The 17,612-nt window shown below is 58.2% G+C and overlaps 1 protein-coding gene and 1 non-coding gene across 4 annotated transcripts in view; one reads left to right on the top strand and one right to left on the bottom strand.

Annotated features, from left to right (window-relative positions):
• LOC120384921 (maestro heat-like repeat family member 5) overlaps nucleotides 1-17,612 on the bottom strand; it is a 924,418-nt gene that overhangs the window by 189,419 nt on the left and 717,387 nt on the right. The gene's annotated exons all lie outside the window — the stretch shown is intronic.
• Nucleotides 2,543-2,624, top strand: TRNAL-CAA. Its single transcript has one exon. It is a non-coding gene; the product is annotated as a tRNA-Leu (tRNA).

Here is a 17,612-nt window from a genome sequence, read left to right as displayed (position 1 = left end):
TGTGGTGAAACAGAAGTTAACTTTTCTTGCTGGGTTGATTTATCTTATGGGAGCAAAATCACCATTTTGGGGGTATGTCTGCCCCATTTCTCAGCACTTTGGCCTGAATTTGGTATTCTCAGTTGTGACCCACTAGGGCACAGTGAGAGGTGGCTTTTGCTCCTCTGCCTACTGCTAATGACAGTGAAGCTGCAAGACAAAGTCAACAGCAGAGCCAGAGCCAGAAGCTGCATCTTCTATCTTTGCTGTTCTCGTCTTTCCCCGTTTGGGTGCGTTTGCCTTATCTTGCCACCTAGGAAATGGGATTGGACTTTAACAAGAGACACCACAACAGTGACAGCTCCAGCCCATCTCAGCTGATCTCTCTGATCTCCCCAGGACAGCTGTTACCTTCTTCAAAACCACCCAAGAGACCATCACAGAAGGAACTTTCCTTCTAAAAACTCTCCCAGCTGAAGAGAAAGGGCACAGGGGATGCTGTTAAAGACAAGCCTTACTGACTCCTTTACATTTCCATTGCTTTAACTCTGTCTCTGTTTCTCTCTGTGTTTCAGTAACACACTAGCAGGGATGTGAGAGGTGTGTTTGCCATGGGACTAAGCGGGCTGAAGTCTCTCTCTACCAAACCGCCAGCCTTGTTTCCCCCGTTCAGTGTTGGACGGTGACAAGGGCACGTTAACACCTTTCACTCTTTCGGGGACCTTGAGCCTGTTTAAATGACCACAGAAGTTCCTGCCCCCTGTGTGAGTGGCATGGGGGACTGAGCGTCTTTTCTCCTTTCTCCCCTCTAGGATGCCAGAAGCCCCATAGACGGGGCGTGGCTCCTCCCCCTGCACACGCCATTAGTCTGGCCACAGGCTGAGACAACACAACTGTCCCAGGGCACAACTGCAACGTGGTGAAGGTGACATGTGGGTCGCAATCTCCTTTGGTTTATTACAAACCCGGGTTTCTGCATTTCCTACAAAACTAAATCTGTTTTCTAAATCGCTTCTCTGCTCAGGCTGCGGCTACGCCCCCTTGTGTCGGTAGAACGTATGTCGCTCAGGGGTGTGAATGAGCCACCCCCCGAGTGACACAGTTACACTGACCCAAGCGCCGGTGTGGGCAGGGCTATGTCGCTGGGAGAGCTTCTCCTGCCAACATGGCTACGGCTCTCGCTGGGGGTAGCGAATCTCAGCGGCTACACTCAAGAGCTAACGGCGGGGCCGCTGCACCGGTGCCAGCGTGAGCTCCCCAGAGCAGCCACCACCTCAGGGCAGGGACGATGGCCCTGACTGGGGACACAGTACGGGCCTGTCACCTCCAGGGCACTGGGTTCTCTTCTGCCCCCGGCAGGAGTGAACAAACGTCTGTATGACGTGGTGACCATTCACGGACCGGTGAGGAATGAGCTGGTGTGAGGGGAGCTGATCTCAGTCCAGTGGCAGGTGGGCAGATGGCCACAGAACAATGACCAGCAGGAACACTGGAATCTATTGGCCATCAAAGCATGGAGGCCGAGGAGTGAATTGCCCACGGGACCGAACTCATCCTGTCCCCAGAGCTGGTCTCCGTAAATCGGGGTGAAGCACATTGACGGGACACCTCGGGGAAGCTTGCACAGCCATTGCTGGGGCTGCAGCTATTCTGTGGCTGGATACACAGAGACTCATTCTCCAGTCCCTCAATTCAGCATTTCTCACGGGCAAGAAATTCAGAGTAAAATACGACAATAAAATATGATAATGATTAATGGGGAAAAACCTGTTTCTTTCTAGGTGTGAAACAGGGAAGTTCCAGCAGCTGGAGGACACGTCTCCTGATCTGGAAATCAGTCTTGGTTATTGGTGCCAAGAAAGCCAGTGCTCTGAAGGAGACTGAGGAAAATCAAAGGTACCGAGAAGGGAGTTAGGGGGGAAACGTTTCGGACTTCCGGAAGTGACGGGCTCTGACCAATTAGTGGCAATAGATACTAACATAGAACTGAAACAAATCAGAGTGAACCAATAAATTATCATTCCTGACTCAGGGGAAAAGGCTGGGTGGGGCCATGTGCCAAGGCAACAGCAAACGGTTCATAATCTGTAGTCATTTGAATGTGATTCATTTTTCCACTAACAAGTTTCTCTGAAGTGGTGAGAAATCCAGGGTGCGGGGAAGGGAGCCGTGGCCCATTCTCCTGTCGGACAGTCCAGTCGTGGCTTAGTCCTGTTTATAGATGGAGAAAAGAGTCCAGTACAAACAGTTTAATCCAGCGAGAAAGTCAGTCCATTGGCGGATAGAGCCGGGAGCTGGTGGGGGGCAGAGCTGGATTCTACCTCACTGTCTGACCTTGGTCAGGTCAGGTCACCTCTCCCTGTCTCGGTCGTTACAGTGTGGAGAGGAACAACGACAGACCCCACAGGAGGGTGCTGGTTTGGTGCTTAACCACACGGCGAAGGAACGAGAGCCCCAAATTCCCCCTGGTGCTTTGGGAGCCGGGTTTGCTGTTTGAATTCTGCAGTTCAGATGACGTCAGGCCTGGGCGTTTCTCTGGCCTTAGGGGCCTGCTTTGCTCACAGCTGTGATGGCTGAGTAGCTAAGGTGTTAGACTCAAAATCCAAGAGGGTTTCCCTGCGCAGGTTCAAATCCTGCTCACAGCAAGGCCAGTGTTTTAGCCACAGCCCATCTAAGAGGCCAGGGGCAGCTGAGTCTCCCCCAAACGGCCGCCCATGCAGGGGGGAACACTGGGGATGTGGGGCAGGTCACCCCGTCATGGGCCCATTGTCATCTTTCGAGTGCTGGAAGCCAAGCTCCAGAGAAGTGGGGGCTCCGCCTGCACCCGGCTCCGCTCTGCCTCTTAACCCGATGCCCTGCTCTGCCTCCTCCCATCCCCCCTCCGCCTCTTCCCCCAAGGCCTGCGCCCCACCCCCGCTGGGCCTTTTCCCCTGAACCCCTCCTCTCTCTGCCTCTTCCTGCCCCTGCGCCTCCTGCCCCAAGGACCCTCCCCACCCCCCGCTCACCTAAGGCAGGAAAAAGCGATGGGTGCCTGGCCCCATGGCAGCCCCCCTTAGGGGAAAGGGGCAGAGAGGAGAAAGCAGCAGGTGAGTGGCGTCTTAGATCATAGAACTGGAAGGGACCTCAGCTAATCCAACCCCCTGCTCAGAGCAGGACCAATCCCCAGACAGATTTTTACCCCAGTTCCCAAAACGACCTCCTCAAGGATTGAATTCCCAACCGTGGGTTTAGCAGGCCAATGCTCAAACCACTGAGCTGTCCTCTTGGGGGAAGTGAGGGGCAGGTAGGGGGTCTGGGGGAGGGGGCGGAGGGCAGTGAACAGCAAGTGGGCGGGGCCTCAGGGGAAGAGGATGAGCAGGGGCAGGGCCTCTGTGGCCGGGCCATGGTCTGGGCACCGGTGGCCCCCCAACTTCTAGGGGTCACTCATCTGAAACCCAGGATGAAGTGACATGGGCCTGAGTCTTGTTGGGGCTGAGGCTACATCACACCTTTACCTTCGGGGCTCTACCGCGGCATAAAGCCCCCAGACACGGCCAGAGACAGGGCAAGGGGCCTCAGCACGGGAGAGAGTCAGGCCCAGAGTTAGACGAGGGGGGCAGAGAATAGTCTTCATTCTGGTTAGTTACACGGCGCCCTTGCTAGAAATCCTTCCTGTATTTTCTCCAGTTCACTCCCTGACGCTGTAGCGCTGCCCCGTTCCCCCGTTTGTGCCATTGAATTGTCAGGTTCTGTCAAATAATAGCAGCAATCCAGCCATAAACATGACAGCCTGAAATCTCAGCTCTCCCCTCCTCGCGCTAAAGAGAGAGGAGACCCAGGCAGCCAGTTTCTCTGGGACAGAAGACAAAGGACAGAGGCTTGTGGGAAGATGAGATCGGATGCTTGGCTGGAAAGAGGGGGCGTCTGGACTGGGGAGAGAAAACAGCCAGAGCCCACATGGATGCAGGAGAGACCTAGCTGGACTGTGCAGAGGGAGGTTAGGCCTGAGGCCCTGAGAGTTTCCTGTGCTATGTTCAGATGCTCAATAAACCCCTCTCTTACACTGGCTGAGCATCACTGCAGTCTAGAGATCAGGGCTGCATTCTTCCTCTGGGAGTAGAGGCCCCAGGGTCCAGAGGAGGGGACTCCTGAGGGCCCATGGCAGACAGGCATGCTCAGGTCTCAGAGAAGTGCCTTTCACGGAGGCAGAGGGCCTTTACCCTCGAGAGAGAGTGAATCTCCAGGAAGGGCTGTCACACTGAAGGGGGTTCCTTCCAAGGACTGTACGGGGCTGAGAGACTGCACAAGTCCTGGGAGGCAGTGACACCATCCATGGCTAGATAAACAGAGGCTGGAAAGGGAAGTGATTCAGCTGTAGTGAGACTGATACTGGAACACTGCATCCCGTTCTGGTGTCCACGTTTCAAAAATAACGTTTTAAAAACTGGAGAGGGTGCAGAAAAGAGCCATATTTGAGGGATGGAGAAGATGTCTTATAAGGAGGCATTGAAAAGCTCAATCTGTTTAGAGGAGAGCTGATTGCAGTGTGCAAGTGCCTTCATGAGAGAAAACACCAAGTATTTAAAGGGCTCTTTAGTCTTGCAAAGAAAGGCATAACAAGAACCAATGGCTGGAAGCAGAAATCAGAAAAATTCTCATTGTAGCAAGGCAAGATTTGTAAGAGGGAGGGTGATTCATCACTGGAACAAGCTGCCAAGAGAAGTGATGGATTCTGCATCTCTTGATGTCTTCCAATGAAGACTAGAGGCCTTTCAGGAAGGTGCTTTAGTCAAAAAGAAGCTATTGTGATACACAGATGGGCTGGGATATGCAGGGAGTCAGATTAGATGCTCTAATGGTCCCTTCTGGCCTTAAGGCTACTAATTTATGAAAAACTGATGTTTTATTGTGTAGCGGCTCCATCCACAGACTGAACAGTCATTGAGTGCAGTGATTCAGGGGAAACAACTCAAACACCCAACGAGGCTGGCCAGGGGCAGGACATCAGCTTTGAGGGGAGGGGTGGGTGTGGCAGTGACATCACAAAGGCCTTTTGCAGGAACTCGGCCTATTGGGCAAAGGTGGTGGGGAGGGGGTGACCTCACAGAGAGACCCCGACATCAGCCGGGCAGGACCAAGGTGCAGGGCCAGGCCAGTCTCTGAGACCCCCCGGCTTTGCTGCCGCAAGTCTCCTTCACGAGGTCTCTCCTGGAGGGCTGAGAGAGAATTAGGATTCACGGCTGTGAGCATGAGGAGGAACCTCTGTGGAGTTTTCTCCTTTCCTGCCACTGACTGTGCCGAAAACAAACTTCCCTTTGACAAGGTAAGAGGCTGAGAGAGGTTTGGAACCTGTTCAGTCTGATCCACCTGGCGCAGGCAGCATTCTAGGCCCAGGAAACACTGGCTTCAGGTGGCAGAATTTGATTTCCTACCTAGGGTTTGATGGTTGGAATCCCTGGGGACATTGGGGTTTGTCCTTTTTGGTTTCCCTTTTCCTCTTTCCTCCCTCCTTTCTCTTGCTTCTTTTCCCCCTTTCCCCTGCTTCCCTCCCTCTACCAAGGAGGGGTGTGTGGAGTGCGGGCAGGGCAGGGGTATTGCTCTCATTGCAGAGGTCCTCACCAAGAGGTGGGGATGGATCTGAGAGTGATCTCCTCTGATGGTGACCTGGGCCGTCCTTTGGGACATCTGGTGAGACCCCTCAGCCTCCCGCCCCTCAGAGTCTCAGTGCTGATTGGCCGAGCAGGGGGCTATCGACAGCGAGGAGACTCAGGTCCTTTTGGTCTTTTTTCAGATCAGGCAAAGAAGTCACAACCAATCCAATGTACGGGATTAATCTTGCTGCTTCTCTCCATTAATTGTCTCTTGGCAGTTCATGATTTCCTCTAATGTTCTAAGTTTTCTAAAATACTTGCTGAATAATTATTATGAACCACTGTTGGTCTGTAGCTCACTTGAGAGCACTTTATTCTGATCAGTCAATGTATGAAATTCAAGATGTGACAGGTAGGTTGAAAGTCAGGAGCAGTGTTTCCTCTAATTTGTTATGTCCGTGTGCGGAATGAATTGTGTTGTGCGCACCAATATGGAGGTGAGGTGTGACACTCTCCTGTATATTGGTGCACGTTACAAAATTCATTCTGCACATGGACGGTGTGTGGCAACGCTGCTGCCGGCTCCAGGCCCCAGCACAGGACCATGGTGGCGCAGCCCAGGACAGCGGCAGCACTACCAGCCCTGCTCTGCGGACTCCTGGCATCGCTCAGGGGTGGGGCACGGGCAGAAGGAGGCAGGACCTTGGGGGAAGGGGGGTGGGATAGGACCTGGGCCGCACCCCCCTAGGGATGGCCTTGGTGGCAATATCAGGCCCACCCCCGTGGCAGGGCCAGGCTAGAACCAGCTAAGGCCGGAGATGGGGGGAAAAACTGCACTGGCAGGAGCCCCTCCCTGGCCACTGCCTGCGTGGTGCTAAAGATGGAGCTATGCAGCTTACAGAAATATTTTTTTTGGGAGGGAGTGGGGGTGGCAAAGGGGGATTTGAACCCTGGTCTCCCACATCCTGGTCAAATACTTTAAATGCTGTAAGAGAGCCAGCAGCACCGTGACCTCTTCCTGCTCTGGTGGATTGTTTTGTACCGAATGGCCTAAGCACCTAACCCCAGGTGAGGGGCTCCCAAGCAGACCAAGGTCCCTCTCTCCAAGCCAGACCTGGGTGCCTAAGCTCCAGAGAAGGGTGGGGCTCAGGACACACCCCTCATCAGCATTTCCCATTGGGGTGGAGATGCCCAGCATGCTGGGTTTTGTGGGTCCTACTTTCAGGCACCTCCTTCTTCCCATTGATTGTACAGGAGCCTGGGTGCCTAACTCAGGCTTTGTGGATTCTAGTGACTTTTAGCTGCCTAAAAGTTTGGTGCTGTGAGGTTCCTTTGTGGATCCAGGCCTTAGTTCTTTTACTCCGTAGCTGGGGTGGGTGAGTTTCACCCCAGCTGCCAGGAGCTGCATCACTGCCTAGGACAGGGGTCGGCAACCTTTCAGCAGTGGTGTGCTGAGTCTTCGTGTATACACTCTAATTTAAGGCTTCGCGTGCCGGTAATACGTTTTAGAAGGTCTCTCTGTAAGTCTGTAATATAGAACCAAACTACTGTTATATGTAAAGTAAACAAAGTTTTCAAAATGTTTCAGAAGCTTTATTTAAAATTAAATTAAAATGCAGATCTTATTAGTTTAGTGTGACCCTTGCCCTTGCTTTTCCTTGCTGAGTTTTCCAATGTCTGGCACGGATTTGGATACTTTAAGCTGCGCACAGGCTTCTGAGAGATCACTTGTTAACCGGCTCTGAGGGGGACAGAGGACAGATTTCATGTGTGAAAATACCTGTTCACACAGGTACGTGGATCCAAATGCTGAAAGCATTGCAAACGCAATTTTCTTCAAACAGTTAAATTTCACAGGCAGTGACGTCCAGCAGGTCAGAATAGAGGCCCCATGATCTCCCTCGGTAGCTTCAAGTGCACTCCCCAGATCCACAAACTTTGATGTCCACAATTCTGAGCTTTTTAACTGAATGAGCTGCATTTTGAAATCTTCAGCACCCATCCACTGAAATACAGACAAATCCAAGTCGCTTTCGTTGAACTTTTCAGATTTAATTAGAAAAGAAAGCATTGGGCCAAATCGCTTGAAATCGGTCAGAAAATTCTGATTCCAATTTTTGCATGTACTTTCCAATCTCATTGACACTGACAGTGCAACGTGTCAATAGCTCTTTTATGAGTTGGAAGTAGCGGAAAGTAGAAGTTTGAATATCCTTGGAAAAAACTGCTAGTTTCACAACAAATGCTTTCCAGGCTTCATAAAGATCCAGAATTGTTTGCCCTGCACCCTGGAGACAGAGGTTGCCTTCGTTTAGGTGAGCGGTGATATCGGTTAGAAACATGAGCTTACGCAGCCATTTGTCATCCAGTTCGGGGTAGTTTTGTTCTTTTTCTGACAAAAAGACCTTGATTGCATCAAAACAGTTTACACAGCCCACCAAAACCTTGCCACGACTTAGCCACCGAATGTTGCTGGGAAGAGGGAATTCGTTATAAGCACTGTCCATCTCTTCTAGCAGTGCTTGAAATTGTCTGTGAGTCAAAGCAGATTGAGCAACAAGAAATTCACAATTCGCACCACTGTATTCGTCACATTATTAAGTTCTGAATTAGAAATTTTAGCACACAGGTTTTCTTGATGGATGATACAGTGCAATTTGACTGTCCGACGGCCAATTTGATCTTCAAGTAACTTTACAAATCCCTTCTGTTTTCCGACCATGGCAGGAGCACCATCTGTTGTCACACAGAATATTTTTCTGATGTCAACTCCTCGTTCTTTCAAAACTTTCCAGTATATCTTCCCCCTTTGTTGTGCCACTCCACACAGGGGTTTTAGGCAACAAAGTTCCTCTTGGATTTCATCGGAAGCACAACTGCCGAACGTCGTTTATATCCACGCTCTCATCAACTGCCACACTAAACACTGCTGTGTCTTTCAATGCAGTCGTCTGCTTTTCCTTAATGTTTTCTGCGATTTCACTTCTGCGTCTCTCAACCGTTAAGAACATAAGAACATAAGAAAGGCCGTACCGGGTCAGACCAAAGGTCCATCTAGCCCAGTATCTGTCTACCGACAGTGGCCAATGCCAGGTGCCCCTGAGGGAGTGAACCTAACAGGCAATGATCAAGTGATCTCTCTCCTGCCATCCATCTCCATCCTCTGACGAACAGAGGCTAGGGACACCATTCTTACCCATCCTGGCTAATAGCCATTTATGGACTTAGCCACCATGAATTTATCCAGTCCCTTTTAAACATTGTTATAGTCCTAGCCTTCACAACCTCCTCAGGTAAGGAGTTCCACAAGTTGACTGTGCGCTGCGTGAAGAAGAACTTCCTTTTATTTGTTTTAAACCTGCTGCCTATTAATTTCATTTGGTGACCCCTAGTTCTTGTATTATGGGAATAAGTAAATAACTTTTCCTTATCCACTTTCTCAACATCACTCATGATTTTATATACCTCTATCATGTCCCCCCTTAGTCTCCTCTTTTCCAAACTGAAGAGTCCTAGCCTCTTTAATCTTTCCTCATATGGGACCCTCTCTAAACCCCTAATCATTTTAGTTGCTCTTTTCTGAACCTTTTCTAGTGCTAGAATATCTTTTTTGAGGTGAGGAGACCACATCTGTACACAGAGATGTACACATCTGTACTCTGCCGTTCTGGCAGAGATGGGCTCAGCTCGCCCCCGCTCTGGGGTTTCAGCCGCTGGCTCCTGCCAGCTGGGGTCTCAGCCCCCTGCCAGCCTGAGGTTCCTTCCCCCAGGCCAGCAGCGGGTGCTGAGTGGGGCTGCGGCAGGGGCCAGCAGCGGGAACCCCAGAGTGGCGGCAAGGGGCCATCAAAAATTGGCTCGCGTGCCGTAGGTTGCTGACCCCTGGCCTAGAGTCTCGCTCCAGTTCAACAAGTGCTGGGGCCAGGCTGGAAAGTGACTCTGCAGCAATGGCTCCTGCTCTGCCCCTGAGTGTCTGCGCGGCGCAGAGCTGCTGCCCCAGCGCCCCCAGGCTCCCCCCGTTAGCAGGGGCTGTAGCTGCTGGGGAGGAAACGCCCCCGGGAATGCAGGACAGTGAGCGGCTCCTCATGCAGGAGGGGGGGGAGCCTGGAAGGGGCAGCTGGAGCAATCAGTGCGGAGGGAGGGGCCGGGCACCCAGCCTTGCCCTGCAGCCCCCCCCCGGGGCAGACTGACTTGCCTGGGAGAGGGGAGGGGCAGGGAGAGTGTCGTGAGTGGGGGTGGCTCCCCTCCTGCCCAGCAGAGGGAGCGCCCTCGCAGGCACCCAAGTGGGCGGAGCCACCCCCACCAGTCCCCGCCCCCCGGAAGTCAAGGGGCGGGACAGGAAGTAGAAATGCCGGCCGCCAGCGCTCAGTCCGGGCCCAGCCGCCGCCGGGAGCAGACGTGCCGGCGGGAGCTCCTGACTGGGAACCCTCCAGGGCCCGAGGCAGCTGCCCGGACTGGCCAGAGCTTCCCCGCGCCCGCTACGAGGAGGAGCCGCCGGAGCCTCCCCGCCCCTGCTGTTCCCCGGAGGAGCCGCCCGAGCCCGCCTGGCCGGGCTTCCCCGAGGAGCTGCCGGACCTGCCACCAAGCCCTGGTCCCCAGGAGCCCGTGCTGGTGGACTGGCCTGGGACCGATGCCACGGCCGAGCTAGGCCCTGAGGGGGGAGGGGGGAGTAGCCCGGGGGTAGCCGACCCCTGTCAGGCTGCAGACGCAGACGAGCCCATGTCCGTGTGTTGCGGTCTGGACCCCACTGACCAGCGGCGGTGAGAGCTGCTGCCTAGGGCCCCGGGCTGGGACACAGGGGAGTGGGTGGGCCTGTGTCCCCCCTGCCACCCCACGCACGGGGGGCAGTTTTCCCCCTCACCCAACGCTCCGGTCTAGGGACCTGGGCCTATAGAGCTACAGTTTATTTGCCGCTCAGCCCCTGCCACAAAGGGCCTGGGCTCTCTGACCTGTTTATTTGCCGCTCAGCCCCTGCCACAAAGGGCCTGGGCTCTCTGACCTGTTTATTTGCCGCTCAGCCCCTGCCACAAAGGGCCTGGGCTCTCTGACCTGTTTATTTGCCGCTCAGCCCCTGCCACAAAGGGCCTGGGCTCTCTGACCTGTTTATTTGCCGCTCAGCCCCTGCCACAAAGGGCCTGAGCTCCGCGTACTGTATTTCCGCTCAGCCCCTGCACCAGAGGGCCTGAGCTTCCTAAACATTGTTTACTGTTGTTCAGCTGAGTCACAAGGCGTGTCTGCCTTCTCTCCATGGGTCAGTTGTGTAGCTGATGGTCCTTAATGGGCCATCAAGCAGGCTAAGCAGATCTAACACCAGCTTGTCTGGGATATCACCCAGAAGCACATCACCAACTTGAAATACAGACAGTATAGAGCCAATATACATAACTTCAACTAAAAGTGATACATGCACACAGACAGCATAATCATAACCAGCAACCCATAACCTGGTCTTAGACGCCTTATATGACCCCCTTTACCTAAGATTTGGTGCCACTACAGGACCTTGGTTGCAACCCATGTTCTATATGGTCCCAATTTATATCAATAACGTCACAGAGGGACAAGGAGCTCTCCCCTTCTCTCTGTTCCCTGCAGCCTCCTGGCCAGGGTGGGGTGGGATTCTGCTCCTCTGTCCCTCCCAGACCCATCCTACTGTGCTTCTTCCCCCATGAATGGTGGGGCTGTGGCTGGGGCAGCAGGCACTGAGTGGGGGGCACCTGTTATTTCAGGGGCCGGTGAGCTTCGAGGAGGTGGCTGTGTATTTCCCCACGGGGCAGGGGGCTCTGCTGGACCCCGCTCAGAGAGCCCTCTACAGGGACGTCCTGCAGGAGAACTATGGGACTGTACTTGGCATTGTATGATGGAGGGGCTAGCCCTCAACTAAGTAGCACTCGATAGGCAAGGGACATGGGTCCCAACCCCCCTTCCCCCAGCCAATGAATTGAGAGAGGCTGAGGATAGATATTTGTGTCTGGTATCATGGGCCCCTTCTGAGAGCCCTAAACACGACTTTTACTCCTCTTCTCTCCAGCATGCCATAGTAGAGTGAATTGTGACTACTGAGCTAAAGTGACTGATACTTGCTTTCAGCCTTAGACCTACTTTGCGCTAGTGCTGCACTAGTGCTGAGGCTCCCTCGCTAACAGCTAAATTCACTGAGAGCTGAGGTCACTAAAGAGCTGAGATCACTGAGAACTGTGTTAAGTGGGGGGAGGCTGGAAGACAAGTTGGTGAGTGGCTTGCACAGAGGGTTGGAGAGCAGAGACGCATGGCGAATAGAGTAGATAGTGGAGAGCCTTGGCGAGTGGCGCGGATAGCAGGGTGGCTGGCGGAGAGGAGAGGAAAGGAGAGTGGCTGGCGGAGAGGAGCGGATCGCAGGGTGGGTGACACGGAGGAGCGGACAGCAGGGTGGCTGGCGGAGAGGAGCGGATAGCAGGGTGGCTGGCGGAGAGGAGCGGATAGCAGGGTGGCTGGCGGAGAGGAGCGGATAGCAGGGTGGCTGGCGGAGAGGAGCGGATAGCAGGGTGGCTGGCGGAGAGGAGCGGATAGCAGGGTGGCTGGCGGAGGAGAGCGGATAGCAGGGTGGCTGGCGGAGAGGAGCGGATAGCAGGGTGGCTGGCGGAGAGGAGCGGATAGCAGGGTGGCTGGCGGAGGAGAGCGGATAGCAGGGTGGCTGGCGGAGAGGAGCGGATAGCAGTGTGGCTGTCGGAGAGGAGCGGATAGCAGGGTGGCTGGCGGAGAGGAGCGGATAGCAGGGTGGCTGGCGGAGAGGAGCGGATAGCAGGGTGGCTGACGGAGAGGAGCGGATAGCAGGGTGGCTGGCGGAGAGGAGCGGATAGCAGGGTGGCTGGCGAAGCAGCGGATAGCAGGGTGGCTGGCGGAGAGGATAGCAGGGTGGCTGGCGGAGAGGAGCGAATAGCAGGGTGGCTGGCGGAGAGGAGCGGATAGCAGGGTGGCTGGCGGAGGCGGATAGCAGGGTGGCTGGCGGAGGAGCGGATAGCAGGGTGGCTGGCGGAGAGGAGCGGATAGCAGGGTGGCTGGCGGAGAGGAGCGGATAGCAGGGTGGCTGGCGGAGAGGAGCGGATAGCAGGGTGGCTGGCGGAGAGGCGCGGATAGCAGGGTGGCTGGGGGCGCGGAGGGGATAGCAGGGGGGCTGGCGGAGAGGAGCGGATAGCAGGGTGGCTGGCGGAGAGGAGCGGATAGCAGGGTGGCTGGCGGAATGGAGCGAATAGCAGGGTGGCTGGCGGAATGGAGCGGATAGCAGGGTGGCTGGCGGAGAGGAACGGATAGCAGAGTGGCTGGCGGAGAGGAGCGGATAGCAGGGTGGCTGGCGGAGAGGAGCGGATAGCAGGGTGGCTGGCGGAGAGGAGCGGATAGCAGGGTGGCTGGCGGAGAGGAGCGGATAGCAGGGTGGCTGGCGGAGAGGAGCGGATAGCAGGGTGGCTGGCGGAGAGGAGCGGATAGCAGGGTGGGTGACGCAGAGGAGCGGATAGCAGGGTGGGTGACACAGAGGAGCGGATAGCAGGGTGGCTGACGGAGAGGAGCGGATAGCAGGGTGGCTGGCGGAGAGGAGCGGATAGCAGGGTGGCTGGCGGAGAGGAGCGGATAGCAGGGTGGCTGGCGGAGAGGAGCGGATAGCAGGGTGGCTGGCGGAGGGGAGCGGATAGCAGGGTGGCTGACGGAGAGGAGCGGATAGCAGGGTGGCTGGCGGAGAGGAGCGGATAGCAGGGTGGCTGGCGGAGAGGAGCGGATAGCAGGGTGGCTGGCGGAGGGGAGCGGATAGCAGGGTGGCTGGCGGAGAGGCGGATAGCAGGGTGGCTGGCGGAGAGGAGCGGATAGCAGGGTGGCTGGCGGAGAGGAGCGGATAGCAGGGTGGCTGGCGGAGAGGAGCGGATAGCAGGGTGGCTGGCGGAGAGGAGCGGATAGCAGGGTGGCTGGCGGAGAGGAGCGGATAGCAGGGTGGCTGGCGGAGAGGAGCGGATAGCAGGGTGGCTGGCGGAGAGGAGCGGATAGCAGGGTGGCTGGCGGAGAGGAGCGGATAGCAGGGTGGCTGACGGAGAGGAGCGGATAGCAGGGTGGCTGGCGGATTGGCGCGGATAGCAGGGTGGCTGGCGGAGAGGAGCGGATAGCAGGGTGGCTGGCGGAGAGGAGCGGATAGCAGGGTGGCTGGCGGAGAGGAGCGCATAGCAGGGTGGGTGACGCAGAGGAGCGGATAGCAGGGTTGCTGACGGAGAGGAACGGATAGCAGTGTGGCTGACGGAGAGGAACGGATAGCAGGGTGGCTGGCGGAGAGGAGCGGATAGCAGGGTGGCTGGCGGAGAGGAGCGGATAGCAGGGTGGCTGGCGGAGAGGAGCGGATAGCAGGGTGGCTGGCGGAGAGGAGCGGATAGCAGGGTGGCTGGCGGAGAGGAGCGGATAGCAGGGTGGCTGGCGGAGAGGAGCGGATAGCAGGGGGGCTGGCGGAGAGGAGCGGATAGCAGGGTGGCTGGCGGAGAGGAGCGGATAGCAGGGTGGCTGGCGGAGAGGAGCGGATAGCAGGGTGGCTGGCGGAGAGGAGCGGATAGCAGGGTGGCTGGCGGAGAGGAGCGGATAGCAGGGTGGCTGGCGGAGAGGAGCGGATAGCAGGGTGGCTGGCGGAGAGGAGCGGATAGCAGGGTGGCTGGCGGAGGAGCGGATAGCAGGGTGGCTGGCTCGGAGGAGCGGATAGCAGGGTGGCTGGCGGAGAGGAGCGGATAGCAGGGTGGCTGGCGGAGAGGAGCGGATAGCAGGGTGGCTGGCGGAGAGGAGCGGATAGCAGGGTGGCTGGCGGAGAGGAGCGGATAGCAGGGTGGCTGACGGAGAGGAGCGGATAGCAGGGTGGCTGGCGGAGGAGAGCGGATAGCAGGGTGGCTGGCGGAGAGGAGCGGATAGCAGGGTGGCTGGCGGAGAGGAGCGGATAGCAGGGTGGCTGACGGAGAGGAGCGGATAGCAGGGTGGCTGGCGGAGAGGAGCGGATAGCAGGGTGGCTGGCGGAGAGGAGCGGATAGCAGGGTGGCTGGCGGAGAGGAGCGGATAGCAGGGTGGCTGGCGGAGAGGAGCGGATAGCAGGGTGGCTGGCGGAGAGAAGCGGATAGCAGGGTGGCTGGCGGAATGGAGCGGATAGCAGGGTGGCTGGCGGAGAGGAGCGGATAGCAGGGTGGCTGGCGGAGAGGAGCGGATAGCAGGGTGGCTGGCGGAGAGGAGCGGATAGCAGGGTGGCTGGCGGAGAGGCGCGGCCCGATAGCAGGGTGGCTGGCGGAGAGGAGCGGATAGCAGGGTGGCTGGCGGAGAGGAGCGGATAGCAGGGTGGCTGGCGGAGGAGCGGATAGCAGGGTGGCTGGCGGAGAGGAGCGGATAGCAGGGTGGCTGGCGGAGAGGAGCGGATAGCAGGGTGGCTGGCGGAGAGGAGCGGATAGCAGGGTGGCTGGCGGAGAGGAGCGGATAGCAGGGTGGCTGGCGGAGGCGAGCGGATAGCAGGGTGGCTGGCGGAGAGGAGCGGATAGCAGGGTGGCTGGCTGATAGGAGCGGATAGCAGGGTGGCTGGCGGAGAGGAGCGGATAGCAGGGTGGCTGGCGGAGAGGAGCGGATAGCAGGGTGGCTGGCGGAGAGTAGCGGATAGCAGGGTGGCTGGCGGAGAGGAGCGGATAGCAGGGTGGCTGGCGGAGAGGAGCGGATAGCAGGGTGGCTGACGGAGAGGAGCGGATAGCAGGGTGGCTGGCGGAGGAGAGCGGATAGCAGAGTGGCTGACTCAGAGGAGCGGATAGCAGGGTGGCTGACAGAGAGAAGCGGATAGCAGGGTGGCTGGCGGAGAGGAGCGGATAGCAGGGTGGCTGGCGGAGAGGAGCGGATAGCAGGGTGGCTGGCGGAGGGGAGCGGATAGCAGGGTGGCTGGCGGAGAGGAGCGGATAGCAGGGTGGCTGGCGGAGAGGAGCGGATAGCAGGGTGGCTGGCGGAGAGGGGCGGATAGCAGGGTGGCTGGCGGAGAGGAGCGGATAGCAGGGTGGCTGGCGGAGAGGAGCGGATAGCAGGGTGGCTGGCGGAGAGGAGATGATAGCAGGGTGGCTGGCGGAGAGGAGCGGATAGCAGGGTGGCTGGCGGAGAGGAGCGGATAGCAGGGTGGCTGGCGGAGAGGAGCGGATAGCAGGGTGGCTGGCGGAGAGGAGCGGATAGCAGGGTGGCTGGCGGAGAGGAGCGGATAGCAGGGTGGCTGGCGGAGGAATAGCGGATAGCAGAGTGGGTGACACAGAGGAGCGGATAACAGAGTGGCTGGCAGAGAGGAACGGATAGCAGGGTGGCTGGCGGAGAGGAGCGGATAGCAGGGTGGCTGGCGGAGAGGAGCGGATAGCAGGGTGGCTGGCGGAGAGGAGCGGATAGCAGGGTGGCTGGCGGAGAGGAGCGGATAGCAGGGTGGCTGGCGGAGAGGAGCGGATAGCAGGGTGGCTGGCGGAGAGGAGCGGATAGCAGGGTGGCTGGCGGAGAGGAGCGGATAGCAGGGTGGCTGGCGGAGAGGAGCGGATAGCAGGGTGGCTGGCGGAGAGGAGCGGATAGCAGGGTGGCTGACGGAGAGGAGCGGATAGCAGGGTGGCTGGCGGAGAGGAGCGGATAGCAGGGTGGCTGGCGGAACGGAGCGGATAGCAGGGTGGCTGGCGGAGAGGAGCGGATAGCAGGGTGGCTGACGGAGAGGAGCGGATAGCAGGGTGGCTGGCGGAGAGGAGCGGATAGCAGGGTGGCTGGCGGAGAGGAGCGGATAGCAGGGTGGCTGGCGGAGAGGAGCGGATAGCAGGGTGGCTGGCGGAGAGGAGCGGATAGCAGGGTGGCTGGCGGAGAGGAGCGGATAGCAGGGTGGCTGGCGGAGAGGAGCGGATAGCAGGGTGGCTGGGGGAATGGAGCGGATAGCAGGGTGGCTGACGGAGAGGAGCGGATAGCAGGGTGGCTGGCGGAGAGGAGCGGATAGCAGGGTGGCTGGCGGAGAGGAGCGGATAGCAGGGTGGCTGGCGGAGAGGAGCGGATAGCAGGGTGGCTGACGGAGAGGAGCGGATAGCAGGGTGGCTGACGGAGAGGAGCGGATAGCAGGGTGGCTGGCGGAGAGGAGCGGATAGCAGGGTGGCTGCGGAGAGGAGCGGATAGCAGGGTGGCTGGCGGAGAGGAGCGGATAGCAGGGTGGCTGGCGGAGAGGAGCGGATAGCAGGGTGGCTGGCGGAGAGGAGCGGATAGCAGGGTGGCTGGCGGAGAGGAGCGGATAGCAGGGTGGCTGGCGGAGAGGAGCGGATAGCAGGGTGGCTGGCGGAGAGGAGCGGATAGCAGGGTGGCTGGCGGAGAGGAGCGGATAGCAGGGTGGCTGGCGGAGAGGAGCGGATAGCAGGGTGGCTGGCGGAGAGGAGCGGATAGCAGGGTGGCTGGCGGAGAGGAGCGGATAGCAGGGTGGCTGGCGGAGAGGAGCGGATAGCAGGGTGGCTGGCGGAGAGGAGCGGATAGCAGGGTGGCTGGCGGAGAGGAGCGGATAGCAGGGTGGCGGACGCAGAGGAGCGGAGAGCAGGGTGGCTGGCGGAGCAGAGCGGATAGCAGTGTGTCTGCCAGAGACGAGCTGATAGCAGGTTGGCTGGCGGAGAGGAGCGGATAGCAGGGTGGCTGGCGGAGGTGCGGATAGCAGGTGGCTGGCGGAGAGGAGCGGATAGCAGGGTGGCTGGCGGAGAGGAGCGGATAGCAGGGTGGCTGGCGGAGAGGAGCGGATAGCAGGGTGGCTGGCGGAGAGGAGCGGATAGCAGGGTGGCTGGCGGAGAGGAGCGGATAGCAGGGTGGCTGGCGGAGAGGAGCGGATAGCAGGGTGGCTGGCGGAGAGGAGCGGATAGCAGGGTGGCTGACGGAGAGAAGCGGATAGCAGGGTGGCTGGCGGAGAGGAGCGGATAGCAGGGTGGCTGGCGGAGAGGAGCGGATAGCAGGGTGGCTGACGGAGAGGAGCGGATAGCAGGGTGGCTGGCGGAGAGGAGCGGATAGCAGGTGGCTGGCGGAGAGGAGCGGATAGCAGGGTGGCTGGCGGAGAGGAGCGGA

Source organism: Mauremys reevesii, linkage group 17 (assembly GCF_016161935.1).
Source record: "Mauremys reevesii isolate NIE-2019 linkage group 17, ASM1616193v1, whole genome shotgun sequence".
In the NCBI taxonomy this organism is placed as follows: domain Eukaryota; kingdom Metazoa; phylum Chordata; order Testudines; family Geoemydidae; genus Mauremys; species Mauremys reevesii.
This window is presented reverse-complemented; position numbering and strand designations above follow the sequence as displayed.